The sequence below is a fragment of the Sciurus carolinensis genome, chromosome 12, assembly GCF_902686445.1.
Source record: "Sciurus carolinensis chromosome 12, mSciCar1.2, whole genome shotgun sequence".
NCBI classification, from domain to species: Eukaryota; Metazoa; Chordata; class Mammalia; order Rodentia; family Sciuridae; genus Sciurus; species Sciurus carolinensis.
This window is the reverse complement of record NC_062224.1, coordinates 1,832,030-1,838,029: the sequence shown is the minus strand read 5'-3', so window position 1 is coordinate 1,838,029 and position 6,000 is coordinate 1,832,030. Positions and strand designations below refer to the sequence as shown.

At 52.4% G+C, this 6,000-nt stretch overlaps 1 protein-coding gene across 3 annotated transcripts in view; it reads left to right on the top strand.

Annotated features, from left to right (window-relative positions):
* Positions 1-424: 424 nt before the first annotated feature.
* The window catches only part of Sipa1l2 (signal induced proliferation associated 1 like 2), a 123,117-nt gene continuing 117,541 nt past the window's right edge, over positions 425-6,000 (top strand). For all 3 annotated transcript variants that reach the window (XM_047520243.1, XM_047520242.1, XM_047520241.1), the window contains exon 1: positions 425-645. The gene's annotated coding sequence lies outside the window, so the exon portion shown is untranslated. The remainder of the gene's footprint in view (positions 646-6,000) is intronic.

The window sequence follows — 6,000 nt, the reverse complement described above, 5'->3', positions numbered from 1 at the left end:
GGTGCTGGCTTCTGCACCGAGGGTCGCAGCGACCCCCAGTCGTCCCGGAGGGGTGCAGCGCAGGGCCCCTACTGCTTTCGCCCCGGCCGGCGACGCTCAGGTCCCAGGGCGCAGGACTCGAACTCCCGCTCGGCGTCCGCCGCCACTCGGGCGAGAGGGTGCTCGCGGCCCGGTCGGGGCCCGCCCTGTCCCTGCGAGGGTGGAGCGGACAGCGGCCTCGGGCGGCCCCTCCCGCCGCCCGCCTGGGAACCGCGCACCGCTGCGCGAGCCGCGGACGGAAGGGCGGCGCGCGCACCCGGGGAGGCGGGGCGCGGTCCCGGCGGTGACCAATGGGAGGCGGCTGGCTCGGGCGGCGGCCAATGGGAGGCGGCGGGCGGTGTGGGGGCGGTGCCGGGCGGCGGGCGGCGGCGGGAGCCGGCGCGGAGACAGAGCCGGAGCCGGAGTCGGAGCCGGGCAGGAGGACACAGCGCCGCCGCCCGCGCAGCCAGAGTTCCTGCCGCCGCGGTGCGCCGCCTCCGCCGGAGCGCGGCGCAGAGTCCGGGCCGATGGGCCGCGCGGGTCGGCGGCGGGCGGCGAGGTGGCGGCGCCAGGACGCGCCGCCTTGCGCGCGCGGGCCGTAGCGAGTCCGGGGACGACGGCTCCGAGGTGCGTGGCGGGCGCGGGAACCGTCCCGGGGGAGCCGCGGGCTGGGCGGCGGGCGCGCGCGGGCCGGCGCTGAGCTGCGCAGGGAGCCGGGGGCCGCGGGTCTCCAGGGTGCCTGCCGAGCGGCGAAGGGTCGTGGCCGCCGCCGCGCGCGGGCCGGGGCGGCTGCGGCGGCGAGCTGGGACGCGCGGGCCGGCCACCTTGCGGGGGTGGGTCCCGGGGCCCGCGGGCCCTTTGTGAGCGCGGGCCCGCGCCCCGCAGCGTGCGGGGATGTCCCCGCGCGCGCCCTCAATCAATCTCAGCCGTGGCGCAACCCGGGAATCAATTCCGGCCGGTCCTCCCAGAGCGAGAGCCCAGAGCAACTTGGCATCGCCCCTCCGGGAGGTATTTGTCATCATTAACCTGCTTGGCTTGGATAATTCAGCCCGAGATGACTCCAGCCTGAGTGTGGGAACACCGGGCGCGCCGGCCGCGGGGCTGTGCTCACCAGGACAGAATGACACTGTAGACATTTTGGGTTTTGCTTAGAGTTTGAGAGTTTGACTTTGTGTTAACAGGGCTGGCTTAAAAAGGAAGACAAACAAACAAACAAAAACCTTGGCGATATTCATGGGTTTGCTCAGTAAGTTCAAAATAGTCTCACAAATTTTTCTTTTCTTTGCCTCTTTTGTCTGCAGTTTTCATTTCTAAACTTTAACACTAGATGGCTTTCTTATGACAAGCCTTTGGTAAACTGCGCATTTGAGTTGCCTCTCCGCAATCTGGGTTGTAATTTTTACAGTCTTACAAATAGTAATGGAAAGGAAGAACATCTACAGAATTGTTGCCTTTTTTTTTTTTTTTTTTTTAATCTGCTTCCCTATAAGAGATATACAAACCAATATTTTGCAGGTGTGGAAAAGTGTCTTTTCATTTCTGGCATTCCCTAAGGAGAATTTCAAAAGAGAACTCGGTTACCGTGATTACATATTAGGAATGTCTTTTGTGTTTTGACTTATTTATTGGGGAATTCAGAGTTCTTGGGTGGACTTTGTAATTCCGTTTAGATAACGTTCGCACTTACATGATTGTTGCTGTTTGATACGTCTCTTTGAATTAAGCAGCGAAACAAAAAGAGCCGTGATAATTCATGGGAAAGGGCAATCTTTCTTGAGCTCTGAGCACACACAGCAGGGATTGTTCCTGAAGACCCGCTGATGCATTTGGGAAGAGGTGCAGTTGGTGTGCGTCTGCATGATTCATACCAAGGATTGTGTTGGGCGGCTTCATTTCCTCTCCCCAGATGATATTTGCCTCTTCCTTTCTGAGCACAAACCTTTTGTGACAGGTACAATTGCCTGTAGTTGACCGGTTTGTTGGCAGCAGACTCCCAGTCATGTTGTTAAGTACTTGATTCTAAAGCAAGAATGCGGCAGCCCGTCTAAATCCTGCCTTGGTAGGCAGACTTATTTATAAGCTGGAGAAATATCTTGAAGTTATCTTTATAGCTGTCATTTATTGTGTGCCTTGCTCAGCGTAAACTATGACACATAGAATTTGTTCTAAATTAGTGTGTATTCATAAGTAGCTGAAGGAAAAATAAAAGCTACTGAACCAACATCTGGGAAGTAAAGAGTGAAGTGAAATGAGGAATAGCTTTTATCAGTACCCACCTGCTGCCTACAGATGGGGTGAGGGGCGCTTGGGCAAGACGCAGTGCAAGTATTTGGTCCAGAAAATAAAGGGAGGGATACACGTGTGGGGTGGAGCTTCTGACTCTGGAGCAGGGCCTCGGATTTCCCCCAGGTGACTTAGGTGTGCATTTTTTCATAAAATGCTTGCTATGTTTTTAAATGTTAGGCTTTCTCAGAGAGCTTAAATTTTATGGTCTCTAACTTTTAGTTAATAGTGAAACGATCAGATTCTCATGACATGACAGTGTAGTAGTTAAAGCTATATAACGTGGGCTTGGGAGGTTTCTTATTTTTTTCCCTTGGGGCTAGAATGGTGTATCGAAGGGTTCCTTGATACCTGAGCTCAGTCAACAGCTGTCTGCCTTGGAGATCTGTTTATCTGAGGCAAAGGGGGAAGTGGGTTATTCATTTTGCAAATTGGTACATTTCTGAAAGCGAGGAAATACTAGTAGGCACCCTGAAGGGGCAACAGTTAATTACAGTTTGGTAATTAAAACTTTGAGCATCAGAACCCTTGACTACACGCTTGGGGAAGAACTGCAGGTTGACCTGTGTCAACCCCTGCTCCCCAGCCCCACAGGGTCAGTACTCTGATTGCCTTTTGGAACTGAGGAAGCATCTAGTCTTTGAACAGCTGATCTGCTTGCAGTGGTGGGTTGGGTTATACATCTTCTCAAAGATATGCTGGATCTGAAGAAAACTTAGGCTGTTACTGTTAACTGAAAAGCTAAGCTTTTCTGTTTTGAGCCTGAGTGAAGTATGAAGCAGAGCTCTACCGAACACAGGACTGTGGCTCTTCTGCTTCTGTCTGTGCACCTGCCTGCCTTTCAGGGTGGGCAGCAAGCTTCCTCTCTACTGCTGGTCACACTGTCTCCTTCAGTACCAGAAGTTTAGGTCTCTTTATTGTTTAAAATTATCAGAGTAGTGCAGATGTCAGACTGGGATTGTTTGTTTTTCCTGATTGTCTTCTTGGTCTGGTACGTCTGCGTCCGACCCCTGTTGTAGGTGATAGCTCCTTGGTTCACCTTGAAGTCGGTGATTCAGAGCTCCTCTGTGACCCCTTTGAGGAGTGGCATCAGGGTGCTAATTTAAATGCCTCACAACTTCAGGGATGAATCGTTTTGATCCTTTCTGAACCTGGCTCATAAACTTTATTCTGAGGAGCAGAAGTAGTGGGAGGGGGCCAGTCCGACCGGCTGGGTGGGCACTCTTTCCTGAGAGATGTCAGGTTGGGCGTGACTGGCTTCTTAGTGTGTTCATCCCTGTGTGACATTGGGAGTGAAATGGTCGAGGAGGAAGAGGGTGGGCAGTGGCATTGTCTCAGCACCACTGGGCCAGAAAGGGCCTTAAAAGTTATCTTTTCTTGATTTTTACACTTTTTGTTCCCTTCCTCCTGGAAAAAAAAAAAAGCGAATTTGAGGGATGGGCATGTTTGTCTGCATTTAACATTGCTACAGAAGTATATTAAAATTGACTACAGCAGTTACTCTCCATCTTCAGTGCATTTCATCAAGTTGCACTGATACAACCAAAGGGTCGTGCATGCTGTCAGACTGCAGGGGGCTCTTCCCGTCCCGAGAGGATATCTGTGGAAAGTACCTGACTACCTGCACGCCCACGTGCCCACCCCTTTCTCCCTTTGCACAGAGCACTGAGAATGTCCCTGGAGGACCAGGGTGTGGAAGTCACTCACCAACTCCTCAGCCTTCCTTAATTCCTGCATTCCTTGTGTGATCTCTGCAGGTGGTCTGCAGGCAGTACCCTGGCGTGGCCAGTAAGGGGTGGCAATGCTACCTTTTTGATGGTTTTTAGAACTTAATAGGATTGAAATCTAATTCTACCTGTTTATTCAAATTTCACTGCCTTGGTGGACTTCAGAACAAATCCCACTATGGAGGTAGTTCACTTATGGAGTGGGTCCTGTCAGCTGGGCCTGGAACCCTGTCCCCTGCCTGCCCCTGATCTCATAGAGCAGAGCGGAGCAGGAGTGTCCTTTCTGGTCCACATGCTGCTTGTGCTGCTGTGGTCCCCGTTTGCATTCACCTCTGGGCTTCTCTCACTCGGTGGGTTTCTGGTCACCAGCCCTGTGCTCTTTGTCCCATGCTCATGCCACAGCACACCTGACCTTCACTGGCTTTGTTTCGGCTGGTTCTCCCCAGGCTGCTTTTGCAATTTGACTCTGTCATTTAGCGCCTTTGCCTGTCCTCCCGGAGAAAGGTAGTACGTGCCTTAGCTCAACCTCGACCCTTCGCCACATCCTGATGAACTTGGTGAGCTGGCTGAGCTCCAGCAGCTGTGTCCGTTGGCCACAGGGCTCCTGCCAGGCCTACCTGGGTCTCGGCTGGGGGAGTGCTGCTCCATTGCTCCTGACCTTTGCCCTCCCTCACGGATGTCGTGAAAGTGCATTCCCACCTGCTTTGCTGGTTCTGCAGACCGGGTTACTGTAAGGAAGAAGTGAGTTCATGCTTAGTGTGTCCCTGGTAAGTCCAGTCCCGTTTTGCATATAGTTGGTGATTAGGAAATAATCCATGTTTCATGACTGAGTGGCTAGAAACTAGGGGAACTTATGTCTTCTGAAGGTCACGGGCACCAGGAGGGTCATGGGAAAACCAGGATGTTGAACTTTCTCAACCCATTCATGCCATCATCGCAGTCATCTAACTTGTATAAAAACTTAAACGTAGTGAATAGTACATGATATGATCGATAACGACGATTATAATGTACGTTAAAACAGTTTCGTAGGTAAGTTCTCGGTAATGATCTCCAACCTATTTTAATGCTCCCAAGTTAGTTTTGTTTCTACGTTTGCAGAATTGAAACCTTGGGACTTAATGGGTAAGCTCTCTGCTCAGCTGGTTATCGTGGTATTTTGAGTTGCTTCCCGGCGGTGGGGAGAGGAGCCGCAATCTTGTCCTGTTTTCTTGGCTTTAGTTGGAACATTTCTTCCCATTCCCCAGGTGAATCTGCTTCCGCCGTGGGGCACCTGGAGCTCGGCCAGGTGGGGCTCTGCTTTTCACCCTTGCAGTGACTCCTTAGTTGTGCTGCTCAGGAGACCAGCAGTCCAAAGTCTGCTTTGTGTGTCTTCGGGTTACTCTTAAGTCAAAAAAATCAGAGCAAAGACGAAAAGCAGTCTGAGCAGCTAAACACTTTCTGTGAGAAGTGGGCATTGTCGGGTGGACTAAGAAACTTTGACTGGTGACCCTAGTGACCTCTGTCCCCAGCACAGTGCTGCTTTCACTGTGCCCCGGGGGTGTCTTGATGACTTTGGTTCCTCACGCAACAATGGAATTCTGGTGGCCCAGGAGTAGCTCTGGGATGTGGTTCCTGTTTGTACTGAAGGTTCCAGTAGTGCTGTTAGGAATTAGTGCGATCCTCCCTGCAGGGGAAACACCACTGTTTCAGCTGTTTAATGCCTCCGTCCAAAGAACAGGGCTGCTTGGTAGTAGGTTCCTGAAGCTTCTGCCTCTGGGCATCCTAAGCTGCACAGCCAGCTCTCAAGATGTCTGTACACGTGTGCATTCACTTTACACCCTGCCTGCGCGTGCATATGTGTGGTACACACGCCTGCATGTACACATGCTTCACCATGCTGAAACATCAGAGGTGAAAACAGTGTACGTCTTACGAAGGTTGAGCAGAAGTGGAGGTGCTTTCTCTGACCTTGGGGTTCATCTGTCAGCCT